Source organism: Nicotiana tabacum, chromosome 4, assembly GCF_000715075.1.
Source record: "Nicotiana tabacum cultivar K326 chromosome 4, ASM71507v2, whole genome shotgun sequence".
Classification (NCBI taxonomy): domain Eukaryota; kingdom Viridiplantae; phylum Streptophyta; class Magnoliopsida; order Solanales; family Solanaceae; genus Nicotiana; species Nicotiana tabacum.
Window position 1 is genome coordinate 13,910,152 of NC_134083.1, and position 25,157 is coordinate 13,935,308.

Sequence of the window (25,157 nt, forward strand, 5' to 3'; positions counted from 1 at the left end):
TATGGACCAGCGTTTGGATGGGGTCACACATTGCAACGGAGTTATGTTAAGGTATGAACCTTGTGTTAGTATCAGGTGATGGTTCGACGGTGTGTGCTAGATTTTTAGCATTTCTTTGTGGCGGTACTCGTTAATCTGGCGGGGAAGTTCTCTCATTTGAGTCATTTTCCATGACTGAGTATATTTGAATTGTTGCGTATTGGTGCACGGATGGAACGGGTTGTGGCTCTGAATTATATTGGTGCAACATGTCTGTGGAATAATTGTGTTTAGTAATATAAGGTCATTGGATCTAGAATGGGTACTATCAGGTTTGATTACGGTATGTTCGAAAGGATAATATTGAAAGTCGACTCAGAAAGCGATTGTGGTTCTGGTTGGGGCGAGAGAGAGTTCCGTGACTTGTTGATCTGGTAAGTGGTCATGAAATTTTGCGTGCTTCTTTTATTATCAATAGTGTATGGAGGTTTTGGGATGAGGTTTGGTTCGATATGGGTTTAATACTAGTATTTGGTTGGTTTTGGAGTAGTCATTGTGATCAGGAATGGTGCTACGAGCATGCGAGTCGTGTAATATGTTAGGTGATTATGTCTGTGGTTATGGTTATGGTTATGACTTGATACAACTTGTTCAAATTCATACAGTGTGTAAATGTAAGATTTGTGTCTTGAAAGAAATTCTAAAGGTTGGAAATTAAATTCCAAAGCTTATGGGCTAAAGTTAAATCAATGATTTCAGTTGTATTGTGTTCTCAAACTTATATGGAATAGGGTGACGTGGGTTCACCCCCGGGTACGTGTGTGGTAAGATGGAACAGTGATTTGAAGGCTTGGAAACAACTCTTGGCACGTTCGAGGACGAACGCATGTTTAAGTGGGGGAGAATATAACGACGCGACTGGTCGTTTTGAGTATCACAATCCCGTTTCCCCATTTAGTGCTCAATTTGGGATTTACAGTTGTTGTGTGACTTGTCGGGGTAATTGGTTCGGGTCCGGTAAGGTTTTTGGAATGAATTGGAATACTTAGTTCCAATATTTAAAGCTTAAGTTAAAATAGTGACCAGATGTCAACTTATGTGTAAACGACCCCGAAATAGAGTTTTGATGATTCCAATAGCTCCATATGGTGATTTTGGACTTAGGAGCGACTCCGGAAAATTATTTGGAGGTACGTAGTGGAATTTAGCTTGAAATGTCGAAAGTTGAATTTTTGGGAAGTTTGACCGGGGGGTTGACTTTTTGATATCGGGGTCGGAATCTGATTCTGGAAATTGGAATAGGCCTGTAATGTGAAATGTGACTTGTGTGTAAAATTTGAAGTCATTCCGGATTGATTTGATATGTTTCATCACAAGATATAGAATTTGAAAGTTTAAAGTTCATAGATTTTGATTTGAGGTGCGATTCGTCGTTTTGATGTTGGTTGATATGATTTGAGGCCTCGAGTAAGTCTGTGTTATGTTATGGAACTTGTTGGTATGTTCGGATGGGGTCGCGAGGGGCTCGGGTGAGTTTCGGATGATTAACGGATCAAATTCGGACTTAAGGAAATGCTGAAACTGCTGCGCACTAGTGTGATCGCACATGCGAAGCTTTTGATAGCAGGTGCGAAGCAGCATGTGCGTGCAACCAGTCGCAGAAGCAGCCAAGAGTGGAACTGGGCAGTGCTCGTAGGTGCGAAAAATTGCCAGCATCTGCGAAGGGAATGCGCATCTGCGAGCCCGCAGATGCGAGAAGGGCGCCGCGGATGCGAGATTTTAGAAGTCCGACTATTTCCGTAGGCGCGCATTTTCGTCCGCAAAAGCGGATGCGCAGGTGCGAGCCCAGGCACCGCAGGTGCGGAAATGCCTGGGCAGTGTTAAAAACGAGGGTTCTGAGATATTTTCTCATTTTGGAAACTTTGGAGATCGGTTTGGGCGATTTTGGAAAGGAATTTCTCCACACATCTTGGGAGAAGTGTTCTTGACTCCCTTGTGATTATATTTCATGAATTAATCTTCATTTTTAGTGTAACATTATTGAATCTTCAAGAGAAATAGAAGGAAATTTTTATAATGTCACAAAACGATTTTTTCAAGTTTGAATACCGATTTGGAGTCGGAATTGATTGAAATTAGTATGGTTGAACTTGTAATTGAATGGGCTGTCGTATTTTGTGAGTTTCATTGAAATCCGAGGCGTGATCCCCATGGGTGATTTTTGAGGCGTAATTTCGAATTTTGTGGAAAATATTAGTATTTTGATATGGAATTAATTCCTATAATTTTTGTGGGCTGAATCAAATTAATTGTGGCTAGATTCGAGCCGTTTGGAAGTTGATACGCGTAGAATGGAATTTCTGGAGTATTGTTTAACTTGCTCGACATTGGATTTGGCTTGTTCGAGGTAAGTAACTCTTCTAATTTTGGAGTTGAGGGTATGAACCCTGAATATATGTATTATGTGAATTATTGGGAGGTGACACATATGCTAGGTGTCACGACCCGAAATTCCCACCTTCGGACCGTGATAGCGCCTAATATTTCACTTGCTAGGCAAGCCAACGTTAGAATAATATTATTCATTTTTAAAATAATTTTAAATTTATTAATAACAAGGAAACAAATGCGGAAGCAAAGTTTGAAATATAGTGAAATAATCCATCAAACAACGATGTCTAAATACCATCCCAGAATTGGTGTCACAAGTGCACGAGCTTCTAGAATAAATACAAATAAAGGTGTGAATAATATAAAGCTGTCTGGAGATAAACACACAACTAAAGTACAAAAGACGGGGACTTCAGAACTGCGGACGCCATGCAGTTATACCTCAAGTCTCCTCTGATAGCTGAAATCCGAGCAAGTCTATGGTACGCCGCTGGGACCAACTCCAAAATCTGCACAAGAAGTGCAGAGTGTAGTATCAGTACAACCGACCCCATGTACTGGTAAGTGCTGAGCCTAACCTCGATGAAGTAGTGACGAGGCTAAGGCGATTCACTTACATTAACCTGTACGCAATATTAGTAACAACAACAATAACAGAAATAAATCAGGTAATTCATTTATAATAATTGAAGGCAACTCGGCAGTCATAACCAATTATCATTTCCATTATTTCTGTTACAGCGTGCAACACATTCAGTTTTGTTGCGGCGTGCAACCCGATCCTCCAATATTAACTTTTTAACAAGTCTGTTACGGCGTACAACCCGATCCTCCAATATTGACTTTTAATAAGTATGTTGCGGCGTGCAACCCGATCCTCCAATATGGACTTTTAATAAGTCTGTTGCGGCGTGCAACCCGATCCTCCAATATGGACTTTTAATAAGTCTGTTGCGGCGTGCAACCCGATCCTCCAATATGGACTTTTTAATAAGTCTGTTGCGGCGTGCAACCCGATCCTCCAATATGGACTTTTTAATAAGTCTGTTGCGGCGTGCAACCCGATCCTCTAATATGGACTTTTTTATAAGTCTGTTGCGGCGTGCAACCCAATCCTCCAATATTGACTTTTAATAAGTCTGTTGCGGTGTGCAACCTGATCCTCCAACATATTCATTTACCAATCAATTCTTATAGAAGAAATTCCCCAATAAACGCAATAATTAATATAAAATCATAAGACAACAAGTATACAATAATTATGATTTAATTATGAAGCAAACAATGACAAATAGCAATTTATTATGGAAATCAGGGAGCAAATATGCAGTTTAATGTTTAATATGCTAAATGTCAAATAACAATTACGGTACATAATTCAAATAGCATGTAGCAATTAATGCAGGAATTTAAGAATTTATATTTACAAAGAATAAGAGAGAAATAATTATTATAATAATTAATTTATGATTAAAAATAATTTATGATTTTTCAAGTAAGCAGGCAAATAATTAATTTGACGACGTATAGACACTCGTCACCTCGCCTATACACCGTTTACATGCAATTCACATAACAAACAATTTAAGGGTTCTATTCCCTCAAGTCAAGGTTAACCCAGACTCTTACCTCGCTTTGCAAATTCCAAATCAATTATTCAACCACAACTTTTCCTTTTAAATTTGCCTCCAAAAGTTTCAAATCTATTCACAAACAATTCAATATATTCAATACTAATCATAGGAACTAATTTCATATGAATTTATAATTTTTCCGGATAAAAATTCGAAATTTATTAAAATATTCGACAGTGGGACCCACGTCTCAAATCCCGAAAAAACTCGCGAAATTCGAACACCCGTTCCGATACGAGTTCAACCATACCAAATTAGTCCAATTCCGATATCAAATGGACCTTCAAATCTTAATTTTTTATTTTTGAAAAGTTTTACAAAAATTCCAATTTCTTCCATCTAAATCCGAAATAAATGATGAATATGGACATGGATTTGTAAAATACAATCACTATATGATAAAGAACACTTACCCAGTTCAAAGTCGTAAAAATCCCCCTTGAAATCGCCCAAATCCGAGACTCAAAACTCAAAAATGAGTAAAAATGGCTAAGACCCGATTTTTTGTATTCTGCCCAGCATTTTCGCATCTGCGGTGCCTGGGCTCGCACATGCGAGCTCGCATCTGCGAGAAAAATCTTGCATCTGCGAAAAGGAGCTGCCAAGCAAAGTTCCGCCTCTGCGGATAAAATGTCGCACCTGCGACGTCTGCTTCTGCGCAAAAGGGCCGCACCTGCGAAGGCCGCATCTGCGATGGAAGTCTCACTTTTGTGAGCTCGCACCTGCGGTCAAAATTCTGCAGGTGCGATTATACCAGAACCCAAATTTCAGATTTTTTTGCTTAAGTCCAATTCTTGTTTCGATAATGATCCGTTCCACTTTCAGGGTATTCGGGACCCCGTTCGAATATACCAACAAGTCCCGTAATATAATACAGACTGACTCGGGGTCTAAAATCACGTCAAACAACACTGAAATTATAATTCACACCCCGATTCGAACTTTGAGTTTTAAACTTTCAATTTGCAAATCTCGTACCAAAACATATTAAATGAATCCGGAATGACTTCAAATTTGGTACACAAGTCATAAATGACATAACAGAGCTGTTCAAATTTTTAGAATCGGATTTCGGCTCCGATATCAAAAAGTCAACCCCGTGGTCAAACTTGAAATATTTAGCCTTTAAATTGCTAGTTCCGTTAAATGGTCATAACTTGAGCTAGGGACCTCTAAATTAAATTTCAGGCATACGTCCAAGTCCCAAATCACGATACGGAGCTATCGAAACTGTCAAAATACTGATATGGGTCCGTTTGCTAAAAATATTATCCAAAGTCAACTCACTTAAATTTTAAAGCTCTATTTCACATTTTAATCCATTTTTCACATAAAAACTTTTCGAAAAATTGTACGGACTTCGCACGCAAGTCGAGAAATAATAAATGGTACTTTTTAAGGTCTTAGAATATATAATTACTTATTAAATTTAAAGATAATATTTTGGTTCATCACACTAGGTGACGGGCGTGTGGGCGTGCACTATTGAAATTGTAACATAATTATTTCCGTGGAATTTTGTAGTCAAATAATCTTGGCATTTTGTATATAGTTTTATGTGCTAAAGAAATTGAGCTGAGAATCATATTAAAAATTATGTTGAGGCTATGTGCCAATATTATTGGGACCCACGTAGGTCATATTACTGTAAATTATTTGTTTGAAATTGAAAATTTATACTCAGTCATATTCATGTCATTACATATCATATCTCAGTCTCTGTTGTTATTTATTGATACATCATATCATCATTATCGGGCTATTTTCATGACATTGTGAGCCCATGAGAGAGAGACTGGAGAGATTGATGACTGAGTGAGGCCGATGGCCTGCTTGTGAGGATTATTATGTGGATCGGGGCTGTCCACCTGCAGCAGGCCTTATAGGCTTTATTATAGCACGTGAGTTGTCCGTACGGATCCAGATATTATTATAGCACGTGAGTTATCTGTGCAGCACGTGAGTTGTCCGTGCGGATCCAGATATTATTATAGCACGTGAGTTGTCCGTGCAGCACGTGAGTTTCCGTACAGATTATAGTGCTTGGGCTGAAGGATCCCCTCCGGAGTTTGTATACATCCCTAGTGAGTGCATGTACCTACTGAGTGCGAGTGCCAAGTGCTGAGTGCGAGTGCCGAGTGATTGGGAGGACTGAGTGACTGTGAGAACTGAGTAAAATGATACTCGGAGAGTATGCATATGATTTTATCACCGAGTTGCATCGCATTGACATGCACATATGACATATAGGCATAGAGATATATTTTTCTCATGCTGTACAGTATCACATCATTCATGATTTCTCACACCTGTTGACATATGGGCATAGTGATGCATTTGTTTTACACGGGTTATCTAGAAAGAAAATAAAACATCTCATTTATTATTGAAAGGATTTTGAAAAAATTATTGTTTTCAAACTTATTCATATTTTTGGCAACTTCGGTAAACGATTTGGGTTTTCACTGATGTACTTGAAAGGAAGAACTATTTTTAGAAATCATGATTTAGCTGAGCATTTTATTTCTGAGTTACTTCTGGTACTACTTGTTTAAGTTGCTATGAACTACTGTTGATTATTGAAGTTGGGACACGACCTTGGTAAAAGCTCGTCACTACTTTCAACCTAAGGTTAGGTTTGTTACTTACTCAGTACATGGGGTCGGTTGTACTGATACTACACTTCTGCACATTGCGTGCAAATGTTGGATGTTGTTGTTGCTCTGCTCGATGGTTGCCAGATTTAAAGATGTACATGCGTTCCTATTGTAGCTGCATCTTGTTCATGATAGCCTTAGATTATAAAAACTCTGTTTATGTACTTTTCAAATAGAAAATGTATTTACTTCATATCGGCTTTGTAAATTCTATTCTTAGAAGCTCATGATTTGTACTACCAGTTCTTGGGGAATGTATAAGATTAATTTTTTTTTCTTTCTTTACTTAAATTGCTTTAATAATTATTATTGGAATTGGATAGTTGAAAGTTGGCTTACCTAGCGGGTTGGGTTATGTGCCATCATGACTAGTTGGATTTTGGGTCGTGACAACACGTATATAGAGACTAGTACTATATTAAAAGTACGAAGACACTTAGCGAAATATCGGTCGCCTTTTTTACCCCCTTAAAATAACTTTTATAGTGGTCAAAATTGTAATTTTAATTGGTTTCCTAATATTTAGGATTAAAATTCCATGAACTTTTTACTTTTAATCTTTCCTTATTTGAACTATGTATCAATTCCTAATATTTAGGAATTTAATATCTTTCCTTATTTATATTATCAATTAATTATTTACCTAATATTTAGGACTTTGATTACTAATTCTACTAATAGGAATATTTTTAGGTTTACGAGTGGCTTTTGCCTAAATTTTAAAGAAACCAGCCTTAAATCACCTTTCTTCCACAACTACGATGCTATTGAAACTTTACTTCACAGTCAAAACATTTGATTCCTATTAGGATATTACCACATAATTTTAACATTTAAATAATTTCTGCCACATTAATAGCTTCATAAAAAGGGCTCATGTTTTGGACACTCTTTCACTGAAAAATTAATTTTAAATTCTGCTTAATATTTCTGAAAATTTTAAATTATTGACTTTTGCAATTTTTTGACAGTCTATTTTAAACAATGTATTTAACATGTTTCATGATTAGTCACCGTAGAACTGTCACGTTATTAGGATACTTGGAGATAGCATTATCGTAAAATTTTAATTGTCGGTTGTTTAATTATGTTATTTCTATATATTCTACTTTTGGTTCTTAATGTATGTATTTTGGATAAAGTTTTGTACTTTAATTCTATGGCAAGGATGACTTTGTTTATTTGAAGATTTGTAGAGACTAAATAGTTCAATAAAAAAATATATTTAATAAGCAATTAGAAAAAAAATTAATTTATACTCAGTAATATGCTTCTCTTCATCGGATATGTTTGCACAATATTTAAAAATTATACTCAACAATTATTAAAAAATATAGCCAAAAATTAGTTAAAAATATAAAGGAGAATAGAGAAAGGAGGAGATAGAGATAGAGAGAGAAAGAAATTGTAGCAATTGTAGACAACGCAAAAAATCACAATAACACACCTTTCCTAAATAGGGTCAATACTCTATAGTTTTCAGAAATTCATACTATATTATCTAATCTTATATTTTTTTTTTACAGATTGTATACTTTGACATGGGATACACACTTAGTATTTATTAATTTGAGGTACACGCGCATGAAGGCCCTTGAGAAAATATCGTTCGTCTTTTTTACCCTTAAAAAGTAAGTTTTTCATTAGATAAAATAGTCATTTGAACTTTCTCCTAACATTTAGTAATTTTAAATCAACTAAAATTTTGAACATTAAATCCATTCCTTATTTGAATTCTATAATATATTTACGATTAAGCATACCAAGCATTGACCGAAATATCTATAAATTAAATTAAAATCCATTCAATCATGAACAACCAACTCATGTGCAGCTCTTTCAATAAGTTTGTAGTCCTATAAATCTTTACTGAAGGTAAGAGTACTAATGTCTTTTGGATGATTTCAGAATTCATCCTAATTGACAGAGAATAAATAAAAACGTAGCTATTATCTATTGTTGGGTTGAATTATTCTTTGCCATAGAATTATAATCTTTTATATAATCTAATTGTCTTAATAAAATTAAAAATTAAAATAGAGAAAGATCAAGCAGAAAATTATATCTAAAGTCAATAATAATGGTAGAGACTCCTTCGATTTTTCTTTTTCTCAATTGTAGATTTATAGGTGGTCATGAAATTAAAACTAATTAATTTTATGTAATTCAATTATCTTAGTAAAATTTATCTATCTATCTATATTTTACAAAAATAACCTTATAATATTAAGCATAATAACTCATAATAAAAGGACGTAACGGAATTATAGATATTAGTCTTATAATCCTATTAGTTTTAAGATATAATAATACACGCTAGAAATCTTACATGATTGCCTTTAGGAACCCTTTTTAGTATTATTACTTTCAGGCGGTCTAATTCATATAAAATCGAACAAGTAAATATCTTTAGTCATGTAATCCTATTACTTTTAGGATATACTTCTTAAAAATTCATATTACTAATTTAATTTGAAAAGTTATTATAATGTCATATTACTAGTTTAATTTGAGAATGTATTATATTGTCCAAATTCATAATACACATATTAAAAAGAAAATTAAATATATAATAGAGATGTTACGAACAAAATGTTCAATTGATATTTGGTTGGAAGAGTAAGAGATTACGGTACTCTAATTTATTCAATTTTGCGCATAAATTGAAAGTAAATAAACTCCAGTCGTACTACAACTAACATTAACTTAACAATATAAAATTGGTATTATTATTGTATTATAAAAGTTGATAACATCTATTGATTACACTTTATTATTTTAGTAGATGATTTGAGTTAGTTTCATATTTTTATAAATTGTGTATGTTAAGTTATCAAGGACAATGAATAGCAACTAACAGTTTGAATTAATTAGTAATATTTAGTTGCTGTATCCGAATAATTTGTCTGATTTTTTAAATTATAAATTTTACCTTTCATGAAGGATAACATATAAATATTTTTTGGCTGATATGTAAATTGTTGTACACAATTCATGTATATATGCGTTTTGGAATTGTATCACATAAAAAGAATTATTTTGTATCTGGTTTAAGGAACTAATATTCACGAAGAAATAACAAATTACTTTATTAAATTTGTTATCTTCTAATATGTGATTCGGAATTGTATCACATAAAAAGAATTCTTTTGCATTTCGCTCATGAAACTAATATAAGGAGGAAATTAAAAAAAAAACGTCTGATCAAGACAAAAGTAATACTTATCTAACACGGAAGTTTTTGAAGGATAAATTTAATTCTCATAGAATTATACAGTGATATCTTATTACTTTACTTTATATAAGTGGCTTGCTTTGAAAAACGAAATGAGTTCTTATAAATTTGTGATTCTTCAGTTCTAGAGTTGCTGTAGAAGTACACTTTTCTGCACGGCAACAAAGAAGGTTTTTGGCGTTAAATTAGTAAAATTCACTATTTTATCGCAATTTTGTTGACTTCATTGTTAATTACAAATTTATCCTAAATAAAGTTATCGAATTGCTCAATATTTTAAGGTTATTTTGGTCAATTAATTATTATAAAAGCAGGAATACAATGTCAATTTATAAAAATAACCTTATAATATTAAGCATAATAACTCATAATAAAAGGACGTAACCGGAATTTTAGATATTAGCCTTATAATCTTATTAGTTTTAGGACATAATACTACACGTTAGGAATCCGACATGATTGTCTTTAGGAATACTTTTTAGTATAATTACTTTCGGGCTGTCTAATTCATATAAAATCGAACAAGTAAATATCCTTAGTCATGTAATCATATTATTTTTAGGATATACTTCTTAAAAATTTTTATTACTAATTTAATTTAAAACCGTATTATAATGTCCTATTACTAATTTAATTTGAGAATGTATTATATTGTCCAAATCCATTTAGAAAGAAGAGAGCCTATATCTATATTATTATAAAAACACGAATGTTAAAACGCTAAATGTTGAACGACCAAAATATCCTCAAAATATTGTTTGACTTTTATGTCCTTTGAAAACTAAAGTACAAATAAGTTTATATCGGATAAAATTTTAATTACATTTAAATTTTAATAGTATGATTGCACTAGAAATCTGAGTTCTGCAAAAACTATACAACAACAACAACCCAGTATAATCTCACTAGTAGGGTCTGGGGAGGGTAGTGTGTACGAAGATCTTACCCCTACTCTGGGATAGAGAGGTTGTTTCCGATAGACCCTCAGCTCCCTCCCTTCAAGAATTCCCCACCTTGCTCTTGGGGTGACTCGAACTCACAACCTCTTGGTTGGAAGTGGAGGGTGCTCACCACTAGAGCAAAAACTATGATTTCTAATATTAAAGTTCAGCCAACTTCAAAACTATTTTTGGGACTTTGAAACCAATTAGACCTCTTCATTAATTTTATTACATAAGAACTACGTATTCTTTAAAATACTCGATAAATGATTGAATTATCAAAAAACAAGATAATTCAATAACGAGTGTGCTCTTAAATTTACTACTCTCTTACGCTACCATGTGAAAATTTGCAATCTACTCTTGAGGCTCTTGAAAATTTATATGCGGTAGGCGAAATCTCAACTTTCTACTATTAGTTGTACTTACTATCCAAAATAATTAATATCTACTACTCTCTTACGCTACCTTATTGTTTGAAATTAGAAATTCAATGAGAATCTTAAAAGATAAATCTAATTTGTTTATTGGTAGACTTCTTACTAAAATAAGAGTTCTAGAATTAATACTAATAAATAAATAGCAATTAAATTTTTTATTTTCCCGCAAAAATATCTTTATATGAAGTTATAGAAGAAATTTCTTTTCAACTTATCTTAATTGTAGCGAGAGATATACGTGCAAAACACGTACATAGAGACTAGTTATTATAAAAGCATAAATACAATATTAATATACCAAAATAGCCCTAAAATATTAAGCGGGAGAACTCATAAGGAAAGGATATAACTACAATAATCTATTTTTTGGACTATAATACCTTCTATGCTAATTTTTAATATTTAAAATTAATAAAAATTTTCTATTAAATTCTTATTAAAAATATATAGGAAGGTTTAATAAAATCAATTTCTTAAGAATCCTACGTATTGGCAATACATCACCACTCCATAATGTCCAATACCAAGAAAAAATAAAAATAATATTAAATGTATTACATGAAGAGTTGAAATTGAGAGGAAAAAAAATACACCCATGATAATATATTTTTATATTATATTTGAACCATTTTTCTACTCAAATAATATATTTTTTATTAATTTTTCGTGTAATATTAAAAAAATATCCAATTACTGTGATGACCCAAAAGGTCATCTTATGTTTTAGAACTTGGATCTGCACTCTTAAGCCTTAAAAATCTCATTTTTACCTTTTTCGATTTGCGTGCACAGTCCGGACAGGTTTCCAGAAAGCTTTTATGTTGAAAACTAATAAAAATAAAAATTTTTGCCTTAAAAGTTTATTTTAGTTGATTTCGGTTAATATTTTTGATAAACGGGCCCGGATCCGTGCTTTGACGATCCCGGTAGGTCCGTATCGAATTATGGGACCTGGGCGTATGCCCGGAATCGAATTCGGAGGTCCCTATCTCAAGTTATGAATTTTTGATGAAAATTAAAAGTTTAAAAATTATTTATTTTTAAGAATTGATTGATATTTGGCATTGTTAGTATCGGGTCCGTATTTTAGTTTCGGAGCCCGGTACAAGTTTGTTATGATATTTAAGATCTGTCCGTGAAATTTGGTGAGAAACGGAGTTGATTTGACGTGATTCGGACGTCCAGTTGAGAAAATAGAAATTTTAAAGTGTTCTTGAGAATTTCATTTGATTTGGTGCTAAATTCGTAGTTCTAGGTGTTATTTTGGTGATTTGATCGCGCGAGCAAGTTTGTATGATATTTTTAGACTTGTGTGCATTTTTGGTTTGAAGCCCCGAGGGCTCGGGTGAGTTTCGGATAGGCTACGGAGTGTTTTGGACTTGGGAAAAATCTGGTTTTCTGCAGATTCTGGTGTCTGGCATATCCTTCTTCGCGTTCGCGAAGGTCCTCTCCTGAACACGAAGAGTAAATTGATGAGGCAGGGATTTCTTCTTCACTAACGCGAAGCAATGGGGGCGTTACCCTTCGCGAACGCGACAAGCCCATCGCGAACGCGTAGTGTTAGGCACTGGGGAGTGGCAGACAACTTTTTCTTCATCGCGAACGCGAACAATGACTCGCGAACGCGAAGACCAGGGAAGGGTAGCCTACGCGAACGCGAGCTCTTTCTCGCGAACGCGAAGACTTGGCAGCCCATACTCTTCGCGAACGCGAGAGTACTCTTGCGAACGCATTGAACACTATCGCCCAGCACTTAACAAAATCAAAAAACGGGATTTTAGCTAAAAATTCATTTTTCTCAAAAATGAAACGGTGAGAGGGCATTTTTTAAGAGTCATTTCTTCCCCAAAGTATTGGTAAGTGATTCTAAACCATTTTCTTTCAATTACCCATTGCATTTCTTGAATTTTCAACCTAAAATCTAGAGTTTTCATGGTAGAATTAGGGGTTAGGGTAGAAACTAGGGATTTCGAAAATTTGGAGATTTAGACCTCAATTTGAGGTCGGATTCCAAAATCAATTATATATTCGGGCTCGGGGATGAATGGGTAAATGAATTTTGGTGCGAACCTCGGATTTTGACAAAGCGGGCCCGGGGTCGATTTTTCGACTTTTTGGAGGAAAATTTGGGAAATTTAATTTATGCAATATAATTGATTCCTTTAGCAATATTTGATATTATTGAGTCATTTTTGAATAGATACGAGTGGTTTGGAGGTGAATTCCAAAGGAAAAGTTGTGATTGAGAATTAAGTGGCCTTCAGAGCGAGGTAAGTGTTGTGTCTAACCCTGACTTGAGGGAATTAGGAACCTTAGATTACTTGCTAAGTGAAAGTCATGTGAGCAGCGTATATGTGAGGTGACGAGTACCTATGCGCCGCCAATTTACCAGTTTTCCATGTTTCTCTGTTTTTCTTATATTATCTCATTCCTATGCCAAATTGCTGCGTGTTATACTAGTGTTGTTCAATTTATCGTTCTTACCATGTTTACGGGTTTTCTGGTGATAATTGAGGTTTTATTTCAAAGTTGAAATTGATATTATGGAACCAAATGTTGAAGTAAGGTTTGTACTTGTTATTCTATCTCCCCGTTGTTATTTATGCATTGCATTATGGTAACGGAGAGTGTTAATGCACGAAGGGTGATGCCGTGCCATATTGTGACTGTTAATGCACGAAGGGTGATGCCGTGCCATATTGTGAGTGTTAATGCATGAAGGGTGATGGCGTGCCATATTGTGAGTGTTAATGCACGAAGGGTGATGCCGTGCCATATTGTGAGTGTTAATGCACGAAGGGTGATGTCGTGCCATGATATGAGAGTTAATGCACGAAGGGTGATGCCGTGCCGTTTTTATTAATTTTATGGTGAGATTGAGAGTAAAAGCACGAAGGGTGATGCCGGGCATTTTTCCTTACTGTATTCACTATTCCTGTTGATTCATGGTATATTGACTGCTCCGGTGATCATTCTGTTGTAGTTCTTTATCTTGTATTCCCCTCAGTATGTTCCCCTCCCGACATTCCCTGTTTAGTTCTTTATTTATGTTATTTGCATATAAACTGTTAAATTATATAGGTGATTTGTAGGTGCCTTGCCGTAGCCTCGTCACTACTTCGTCGAGGTTAGGCTCGACACTTACCAGTACATAGGGTCGGTTGTATTGATACTGCACTCTGCACTTTCTATGCAGATTTTGATACCGGCTTGGGTTGATCGAGATTTTACTATTGGTCCGCTGTCAGGAGTCTCAATGTAGATCTGTCGGCGTTCACAGACTTTAAAGTCCCCGTCTATCTTTTCTGTTCTACTGTTTCTTTCATTCAAGTAGTTGTATTTCTTTCTGACTATTACTTGTAGCAAATTCTAGAATGCTCGTGAGTTGTGACTCCAGATCCGGGTGGTAGTAATTAATAAAGTTTTATGATATTTCGCACTTATTATATTTCATCTTAGTTAATTATTGTTATTTACTGAATGGCAATAAGGAATTGGTTTAATAATTCTCTAACGTTGGCTTGCCTGGCAAGTAAAATGTTGGGCGCCATCACGGTCCCGTCGGTGGGAAATTTCGGGTCATGACTGTTGGTATCAGAGCACTAGGTTGCCTAGGTCTCACGATTTACGAGCAAGCTTAGTAGAGTCTGGAGGATCGGTACAGAGACGTCTGTACTTATCTTCCAGAGGCTACAATGTTTAGGAACAAGTTTCACTTCTTTTCTTCTCTGTCATGAGATTTTGCTTTCTCAATGCTGATTGAACTCTTCTACTCTTATTCTCTCGCAGATGGCGAGAACATGCACCGCTTCCTCAGCTGAGCAGCAGCCAGAGCCTCCAGTGACAGCTCATATGCGGGGCAGAGGCCGAGACTGAGGCCGTGCCAGAGGCCGAGGCAGGGGCAGGGCTCAGCCTAGGGCCCGAGCAGCAGCCCAGCAGTGGAGCCTCAGATAGAGCTTGACGAGGCGGTTCCAGCCCAGACTGTTCCTGCCAGATCTGCTCAGGTTCCGGAGGGGTTCATTGCTACCCCAGTACTTCAGGATGCTTTGGTCCGTTTGGTGGGCCTTATAGAGAGTGTGGCCCAGACTGGCACATTTCCCATGGCACCAGCAGTCTCTTGGGCTGGAGGAGGAGTCCAGACTCCCACCACTCCCACTCCGGAGCAGATAGCTCCCCAGTATCGGGCTCCAGCAGCTCAGCCGGTCGGATTAGTTCAGCCCGTTATTGCGGCACAGGTCGAAGATGGGCCAGCTATGTCTTCTGAGGCTTTATGGAGATTGGATAGGTTTACCAAGCTCCTTCCTGTTCACTTCAGTGGTGCTCCTTCAGAGGTTCCCCAGGAGTATATTGACAGCTGTCACGAGATTCTACGAAACATGGGTATAGTGAAGACCAATAGGGTCAATTTTGCTGCATTTCAGATGACTAGTTCTGCCAAGAAATAATGGAGAGATTACTTGTTAACCAGACCTGTTGGGTCGCCTGCTCTTACTTGGGACCGGTTCTTTCAGCTCTTTATAGAGAAGTTTCTGCCAATCACATTGAGAGAGGAGCGTCGCCGTCAGTTTGAGCGTCTTCAGCAAGGCAGTATGACTGTTACTCAGTATGAGACCCATTTTGTGGATTTGGCCCGTCATGCTATTCTTCTGCTTCCCACCGAGAGAGAGAGAGGGGGTGAGGAGGTTTATTGATGGACTTGCTCAGCCTATCAGATTGCAGATGGCTAAGGAGACTGGGAGTGAGATTTCTTTTCAGGCGGCTGCTAATGTCACCAGACGAGTCGAAATGGTTCTTACTCAGGGAGGTCAGGGGTTTGATAAGAGACCTCGTCATTCCGGTGAGTTCAGCGGTGCCTCATCTAGAGGCAGGAGTACTTTTGGTAGAGGCCATCCTCCCAGGCCGTTTCATTCAGTGCTCCAGGCATCCCACAGTGCCTCAAGTGGTCGTGGCCCTCAGATGCATTATTCCGACCAGTTAGCCTACGGTGCACCACCAGCTTCTATTAGTGCACCTCCACTCTAGAGTTATCAGGGTGGTTATTCAGGTCGACAGGGTCAGTTTCAGGGTCAGCAGTCACAGCAGCCGAGGTTATCTTATACTTGTGGTGATCCGAGGCACATTGCTAGATTTTGCTCTCGGGCAACGGGCAGCTCACAGCATCAGAGTTCTCGTGCCATGGTTCCGGCACCGGTTGCTGCACTACCTGCTCAGGCAGCCAGAGGCAGGGGTCAGGCAGCCATAGGTAGAGCCTAGACTGTTAGAGGTGGAGGTCAGGCTGTTAGAGGTAGAGACCAGCCAGTTAGAGACCATCCCAGGGACGTAGTTCAGGGTGGTAGGGCCCTGCCCCGGTGTTATGCTTTCCCAACCAGGCCTGAGGCTGAGTCATTTGACGTTGTTATCACAGGTACTGTTTGAGTTTGCAGTAGAGATGCTTCAGTTCTATTTGATCTGGGATCTACTAACTCTTATGTGTCATCCTATTTTGCTTCCTATTTGGTTATGCCCCGTGATTCTTTGAGTGCTCTTGTGTATGTGTCCACACCAGTGGGAGATGTTATTGTTGTAGATCGTGTTTATCGTTCATGTGTGGTCACCATTGGGAGTCTTGAGACTCGTGTAGATCTTATACTTCTTGACATGGTTGATTTTGATGTCATACTGGGTATGGATTGGCTGCCACTTTATCATGCTATATTAGATTGTCAAGCCAAAACGGTGACCTTAGCCTTGCAGGGGTTGCCTTGATTAGAGTGGAGAGGGGATCTTGGCTATTCTTCCAGCAGGGTTATCTCTTATGTGAAGGTTCGGCATATGGTCGAGAAGGGGTTTCTAGCTTATTTGGCTTATGTCCGCGATTCTAGTGCGGAGGTTCTTTCTATAGATTTGGTGCCGGTTGTTCGTGAGTTTCCAGAAGTGTTTCCTGTAGACCTACTGGGGATGCCACCCGACAGGGATATTGATTTCTGCATTGATTTGGCTCCAGGCACTTAGCCTATTTCCATTCCGCCATATCGTATGGCCCGCCAGAGTTGAAAGAACTGAAGGAGCAGTTGCAAGATTTCCTTGATAAGGGCTTCATTAGACCTAGTGTCTCGCCCTGGGGTGCTCCTGTGTTGTTTGTGAAGAAGAAAGATGGATTGAGAAGGATGTGTATAGATTATCGGCAGTTGAACAAAGTCACCATCAAGAACAATTATCCATTGCCGAGGATTGATGATTTATTTGATAAGCTTCAGGGTGCCAAAGGTGTTTTCAAAGATTGATTTGAGATCTGGCTACCATCAGTTGAGGATCAGGGCATCCGATGTTCCTAAGACAACTTTTCAGACTCGGTATGGGCATTATGAGTTTCTAGTGATATCATTTGGGCTGACAAATGCCCCAGCAACATTCATGGATTTGATGAACCGAGTGTTCAAACCCTACCTGGATTCCTTTGTGGTTGTGTTTATTGATGATATCTTGATCTACTCCCACAGTCGAGAGGAGCATGAGCAGCACCTTCGGATCGTTCTTCAGACTCTGAAAAATAGCCAGTTATATGCTAAATTCTCAAAATGCGAGTTTTGGTTGAACTCAGTTGCTTTCTTGGGTCACGTTGTATCAGTAGAGGGTATTCAGGTGGATCCTAAGAAGATTGAGGCAGTTCAGAACTGGCCTAGACCCACATCAGCTACAGAGATTCGTAGTTTCCTAGGTTTGGCGGGCTATTACCGTCGATTTGTGGAGGGGTTTTCATTCATAGCAGCCCCGTTGACCAGATTGACACAGAAGGGTGCCCCATTAAGGTGGTCAGATGAGTGTGAAGCGAGCTTTCAGAAGCTCAAGACTACTTTGACCATGGCACCGGTATTGGTGTTACCCACAGGTTCAAGATCTTATGCAGTATATTATGACGCATCTCGTATTGGTCTGGGTGCGGTATTGATGCAGGGTGGCAAGGTTATTGCATATGCTTTACGGCAGCTAAAGGTTCACGAGAAGAATTATCCTGTTCATGACTTAGAATTGGCAGGCGTTGTTCATGCGCTGAAGATTTGGAGGCATTACCTCTACGGTTTCTCGTGTGAGGTATGTACTGATCATCGTAGCCTTCAGTATCTGTTCAAACAAAAAGATCTTAATTTGAGGCAGAGAAGATGGTTGGAGTTGTTGAAAGACTATGATATCACCATGTTGTATCACCCCGAAAAGGCCAATGTAGTGGCCGATGCTTTGAGTAGAAAGGCTGTGAGTTTGGGCAGTTTTGCGTATATTCCGGTTGGTGAAAGGCCATTAGCTGCAGATGTTCAGACTTTGGCTAATCAGTTCGTGAGGTTAGATATTTCAGAACATAGTCGGGTTCTAGCTTGCACAGTCGGTCGGTCTTCCTTATATGAGCGCATCAGGGAGAGGCAATATGATGATCCTTATTTACTTATCCTTAAGGACATAGTGCGGCACGGTGGTGCCAAGCAGGTTACTGTTGGTGATGATGGAGTTTTGAGGATGCAGGGTCGTATTTGGGTGCCTAATATGGATGGGCTTCATGAGTTGATCCTTGAGGAGGCTCACAGTTATCGATATTCTATTCACCCGGGCTCTGCCAAGATGTACTAGCACCTGCGGCAGCATTATTGGTGGAGGAGGATGAAGAAAGATATAGTTGCTTACATAGCTCGGTGCCTAAATTGTCAGCAGGTAAAATATGAGCATCAGAGACCCGGTGGTTTGCTTCAGCAGATGGAGATTCCTGAGTGGAAGTGGGAGCGTATTACTATGGACTTTGTTGTTGGACTCCCACGGACTCAGAGGAAGTTCGACGCCGTATGGGTTATTGTGGATAGGCTGACTAAGTCAGTGCACTTCATTCCTGTGATAGTTACCTATTCCTCGAAACGGTTAGCAGAGATTTATATTCGTGAGATCGTCTGTATTCACGGTGTGCCCGTGTATATCATTTTTGATAGAGGTACACAGTTTACCTCGCACTTTTGGAGGGAAGTACAATGTGAGTTGGGTACGCGGGTTGAGTTGAGCACAACATTCCATCCTCAAACGGACGGGCAGTCCGAGCGTACTATTCAGATCTTGGAGGATATGCTCCGCGCTTGTGTTATAGACTTTGGAGGATCGTGGGATCAGTTCTTGCCCCTTGCAGAGTTTGCGTACAACAACAACTACCAGTCGAGCATTCAGATGGCTCCCTATGAGGCATTATATAGTAGGCGGTGTCGGTCGCCAGTTGGGTGGTTCGAGCCGGGAGAGGCTTGGTTGTTGGGCACAAACTTAGTACAGGATGTCTTGGATAAGGTCAAGATTATTCAGGATCGACTTCGCACAGCTCAGTCCAGGTTGAAGAGTTATGCCGACCGTAAAGTTTGTGATGTTGCATTCATGGTCAGAGAGAGTGTTACTTCGAGTATCACCCATGAAGGGTGTAATGAGGTTCGAAAAGAAGGGCAAGTTGAGCCCTAGGTATATCAGACCTTTTGAGATTCTGGAGAGAGTGAGAGAGGTGGCTTACAGACTTGCATTACCACCTAGTTTAGCAGCTGTTCATCTGGTATTCCATGTGTCCATACTTCAAAAGTATCACGGCGATCCGTCCCATGTGTTAGATTTCAGCTCTGTCCAGTTGGACAAGGAATTGACTTACGAGGAGGAGCCGGTGGTAATTCTAGCCCGGGAAGTTTGCCAGTTGAGATCAAAGGGTTACCCTTCAGTTCGAGTACAGTAGAGAGGTCAGCCTATTGAGGCAGCTACTTGGGAGTCTGAGTCTGTTATGCAGAGTAGATATCCCCACCTTTTCACCAGTCCAGGTACTTTTCTATGTTCGTTCGAGGACGAACGGTTGTTTTAGAGGTGGATATTGTGATAACCCAAAAGGCCATCTTATGTTTTAGAACTCGAATCTGTGCTCTTAAGCCTTAAAAATCTCATTTTTACCCTCATCGATTTGCGTGCACAGTCTGGGCAGGTTTCCAGAAAGCTTTTATGTTGAAAACTAATAAAAATAAGAATTTTTGCCTTAAAAATTGATTTTAGTTTACTTCGGTTAACATTTTTGGTAAATGGGCCAAGATCCATACTTTGATAGTCCCAGTTGGTCCGTATCGAATTATGGGACCTGGGCGTATGCCCGGAATCGAATTCGGAGGTCCCTAGCTCAAGTTATGAATTTTTGAAGAAAATTAAAAGTTTGGAAATTATTTATTTTTAATAATTGATTGATATTTGGCATTGTTAGTATCGGGTCCGTATTTTGGTTTCGGAGCCCGGTACAGGTTCGTTATGATATTTAAGACATGTCTGTGAAATTTGGTGAGAAACGGAGTTGATTTGACGTGATTCGGACGTCTAGTTTAGAAAATAAAAATTTTAAAGTGTTCTTGAGAATTTTATTTGATTTGGTGCTAAATTCGTAGTTGTAGGTGTTATTTTGGCGATGTGATCACGCGAGCAAGTTCGTGTGATATTTTTAGACTTGTGTGCATGTTTGGTTTGGAGCCTCGAGGGCTCGGGTGAGTTTCGGATAGGCCATGGGGTGTTTTGGACTTGGGAAAAATATGGCTTTCTGCAGATTCTGGTGTCTGGCATATCCTTCTTCGCGTTCGCGAAGGTCCTCTCGCGAACGCGAAGAGTAAATTGATGAGGCAGGGATTTCTTCTTCGCGAACACGAAGGCTTGGTTGCGAACGCGAAGCGATGGGGGCGTTACCCTTCGCGAACGCGACAAGCCCATCGCGAACGTGTAGTGTTAGGCACTGGGGAGGGGCAGGCAACTTTTTCTTCATCGCGAACGCGAACAATGATTCGCGAACGTGAAGACCAGGGAAGGGTAGCCTATGAGAACGCGAGCTCTTTCTCGCGAACGCGAAGGCTTGGCAGCCCATACCCTTCGCGAACGCGATGAACACTATCGCCCAGTACTTAACAGAACCCAAAAACGGGATTTTATCCAAAAATTCATTTTTCTCACAAACTAAACGGTGAGAGGCGCTTTTTCAAGAGTCATTTCTTCCCCAAAGTATTGGTAAGTGATTCTAAACCATTTTCTTTCAATTACTCATTACATTTCTTGAATTTTCAACCTAAAATCTAGAGTTTTCATGGTAGAATTAAGGGTTAGGGTAGAAACTAGGGATTTCGGGAATTTGGGGATTTAGACCTCAATTTGAGGTCGGATTCCAAAACCAATTATATATTCGGGCTCGGGGATGAATGGGTAAATGGATTTTGGTCCGAACCTCGGGTTTTGACCAAGCGGGCCCGGGGTCGATTTTTCTACTTTTTGGAGGAAAATTTGGGAAATTTAATTTATGCAATATAATTGATTCCTTTAGCAATATTTGATATTATTGAGTCATTTTTGAATAGATACGAGTGGTTTGGAGGTGAATTCCAAAGGAAAAGTTGTGATTGAGAATTAAGTGGCCTTCAGAGCGAGGTAAGTGTTGTGTCTAACCCTGACTTGAGGGAATTAGGAACCTTAGATTACTTGCTAAGTGAAAGTCATGTGAGCAGCGTATATGTGAGGTGACGAGTACCTATGCGCCGCCAATTTACCAGTTTTCCATGTTTCTCTGTTTTTCTTATATTATCTCATTCCTATGCCAAATTGCTGCGTGTTATACTAGTGTTGTTCAATTTATCGTTCTTACCATGTTTACGGGTTTTCTGGTGATAATTGAGGTTTTATTTCAAAGTTGAAATTGATATTATGGAACCAAATGTTGAAGTAAGGTTTGTACTTGTTATTCTATCTCCCCGTTGTTATTTATGCATTGCATTATGGTAACGGAGAGTGTTAATGCACGAAGGGTGATGCCGTGCCATATTGTGACTGTTAATGCACAAAGGGTGATGCCGTGCCATATTGTGAGTGTTAATGCACGAAGGGTAATGTTGTGCCATATTGTGAGTGTTAATGCATGAAGGGTGATGCCGTGCCATATTGTGAGTGTTAATGCACGAAGGGTGATGCCGTGACATGATATGATAGTTAATGCACGAACGGTGATGCCGTGCCATGATATGAGAGTTAATGCACGAAGGGTGATGCCGTGCCGTTTCTGTTAACTTTATGGTGAGATTGAGAGTAAAAGCATTAAGGGTGATGCCGTGCATTTTTCCTTACTGTATTCACTATTCCTGTTGATTCATGGTATATTGACTGCTCCGGTGATCATTCTGTTGTAGTTCTTTATCTTGTATTCCCCTCAGTATGTCCCCCTCCCGACATTCCCTGTTTAGTTCTTTATTTCTGTTATTTGCATATACACTGTTAAATTGTACAGGTTGATTTGTAGCTGCCTTGCCTTAGCCTCGTCACTAATTCGTCGAGGTTAGGCTCGACACTTACCAGTACATGGGGTCGGTTGTACTGATACTGCACTCTACACTTTCTGTGCAGATTTTGATACCGGCTCGGGTTGATCAAGATTTTGCTATTGGTCCGCTATCCGGAGACTCAAGGTAGATCTGTCGGCGTTCACACACCTTGAAGTCCCCATCTATCTTTTCTGTTCTACTGTTTCTTTCATTCAGATAGTTGTATTTCTTTCTGACTATTACTTGTAGCAACTTCTAGAATGCTCGTGAATTGTGACTCCAGATCCGGGTGATAGTAATTAATAATATTTTATGATATTTTGCACTTATTATATTTTATCTTAGTTAATTATTATTATTTACTGAATGGAAATAAGAAATTGATTTAAGTATTCTCTAACGTTTGCTTGCCTGGCAAGTGAAATGTTAGGCGCCATCACTATCCCGTCGGTAGAAAATTTTGGGTCGTGACAATTACTAAATAACAACTTAGAAAATATTTAAGAATATAAATATGTGAGAAAGAAAAAAAATAGTTGGTAAGAGTCAATACCACTAATGATTCTACAAATATAACGATCTAAAAGTGAAATGCCATATCAATCTTTTTGTGATGACCCAAAAGGTCATCTTTAAATTTAGTAAATTATTTTTGTGTTCTGAGACCTCAAATAGTACTATTCATCATTCCTCGACTTGCGTGCGTAGTCCGAATATTTTTCCAGAAAGGTTTTATGTGTAAACGTATTAAAATATGAAATAGAGCTTTAAAACTCAATTGGGTTGACTTTGGTCAATATTTTGAGCAAACGGACCCGAATCAGTATTTTAACAGTTTCGGTAGGTTCGTATCGTGATTTGAAACTTGGGCGTATGCCTGGAATCGAATTCGGAGGTCCCTAACTCGAGTTATCGCATATTGTTGAAATTTTTATGTTTAAAGGTTTAATGACTTAAGAGATTTGACTAATGTTTGAATTTTTTGATACCAGGTCCGTATTTTGGTTTCGGAACCCGGTATAGCTCCGTTACTATGTTTATAACTTGTCTGCCAAATTTGGTGAGAAACGGAGCTAGTTTGACGTGATTCGGACGTCCGGTTGTTAAAATAGAAATTCTAAACTTTTCTTAAAAATTTTATTTGATTTGGTGTCCGATTCGTAGTTCTAAGTGTTATTTTGGCGTTTTGATTGCGCGAGCGAGTTCGTATTAAGTTTTTGGATTGGTGTGCATATATGGTTTAGAGCCCCGAGGGCTCGGGTGAGTTTCGGATAGCCTACAGACCTTTTGAACTTTGGAAAAATCTGATTTTTGAGCTTCAACTGTCATCTGGTGCATGGTGCTTCGCGATCGCAAAGAGGAAATTGTGAACCATGATTTTTACCCTTCGCGTTCACGAAGATAGGCATGCGATCGCGGAAGGTTAGTTCCAGTGCAGCGCGATCACGTAGAGTTGATCGCGTCCACGAAGAGGAAATGAGGCACATCCTAGGGCACTCAAATTTGTTCTTTGCGTTCGCATGAAGCGGTCCGCGATCGCGAAGTCTGCGGGATTATGCTTCGCGTTCGCGTATGGGATATCGCGTTCGCATAGTGCAAATTGGCAGCCTGTGCAAATTGTGCTTCGCTATCGTGAAGCCATTCGCGAAAATGGATCTGGGCAGAAATTGTTCTACGCTATCGCAAACGGATTCCCGCGATCGCGATGAGTAAAGGCTTGGACAACAGAACTTAAGTTCTAAAAATGGGATCTCGCCCTATTTTTTCATTATTCACGATTTTGAGCTCGGGTAAGGCGATATTTGGGCGATTTTTACGGAAAAATATTGGGGTAAGTGTTCCTTATCCTATATTGATTATATTTCATGATTTCATACTCATTTATATCATGAATATGTGAATTTATTGAAGAAAAATCAGATTTTTATAAAATCTTCCAAAAATATAAAATTAAGATTTGAAGGTCAATCCGATGTCGGAATTCGATGATTTTTATATGGTTGAACTCGTATCGGAACGGGTGTTCGAATTTTGTGAGTTTTTCGAGATTTGAGATGTGGGCCCCATTGTCGATTTTTAAAATGAATTTCAGATTTTAATCCGAAAAATTAGTAAATTCATATGGAATCAATTCCTACGATTTGTATTGAGTATATTGAATTGTTTATGACTAGATTTGAGGATTTCGGACACAAATTCGCGAGACAAAGGTTTATTGGAATCTTGAATTTGGTTGCAAAGCGAGGTAAGTGTCGTGGTTAACCTTGATTTGAGGGAGTATGACTTATTTGTCTATTTGCTACGTGATTTAATGTGCGGGTACAACGTATATGTGAGGTGACGAGTACTTATGCGTTGTGGTTGAGTCAAAGCATGCGGGTGGAATCTGTTTATTGTGAATAGTTGCATGCTTAATTAAGATATTCCTGCTTAAATTATTAGTGTTTATTTGATCATTTTTCATGGGATTATTGTTAGTTGAATTGTTGTTAAATATTCTGGAAGGTGAAATCGATATTCTAGTATTGAATTAAATTTTAAATATATATCCCCTCATTTAAATACTCT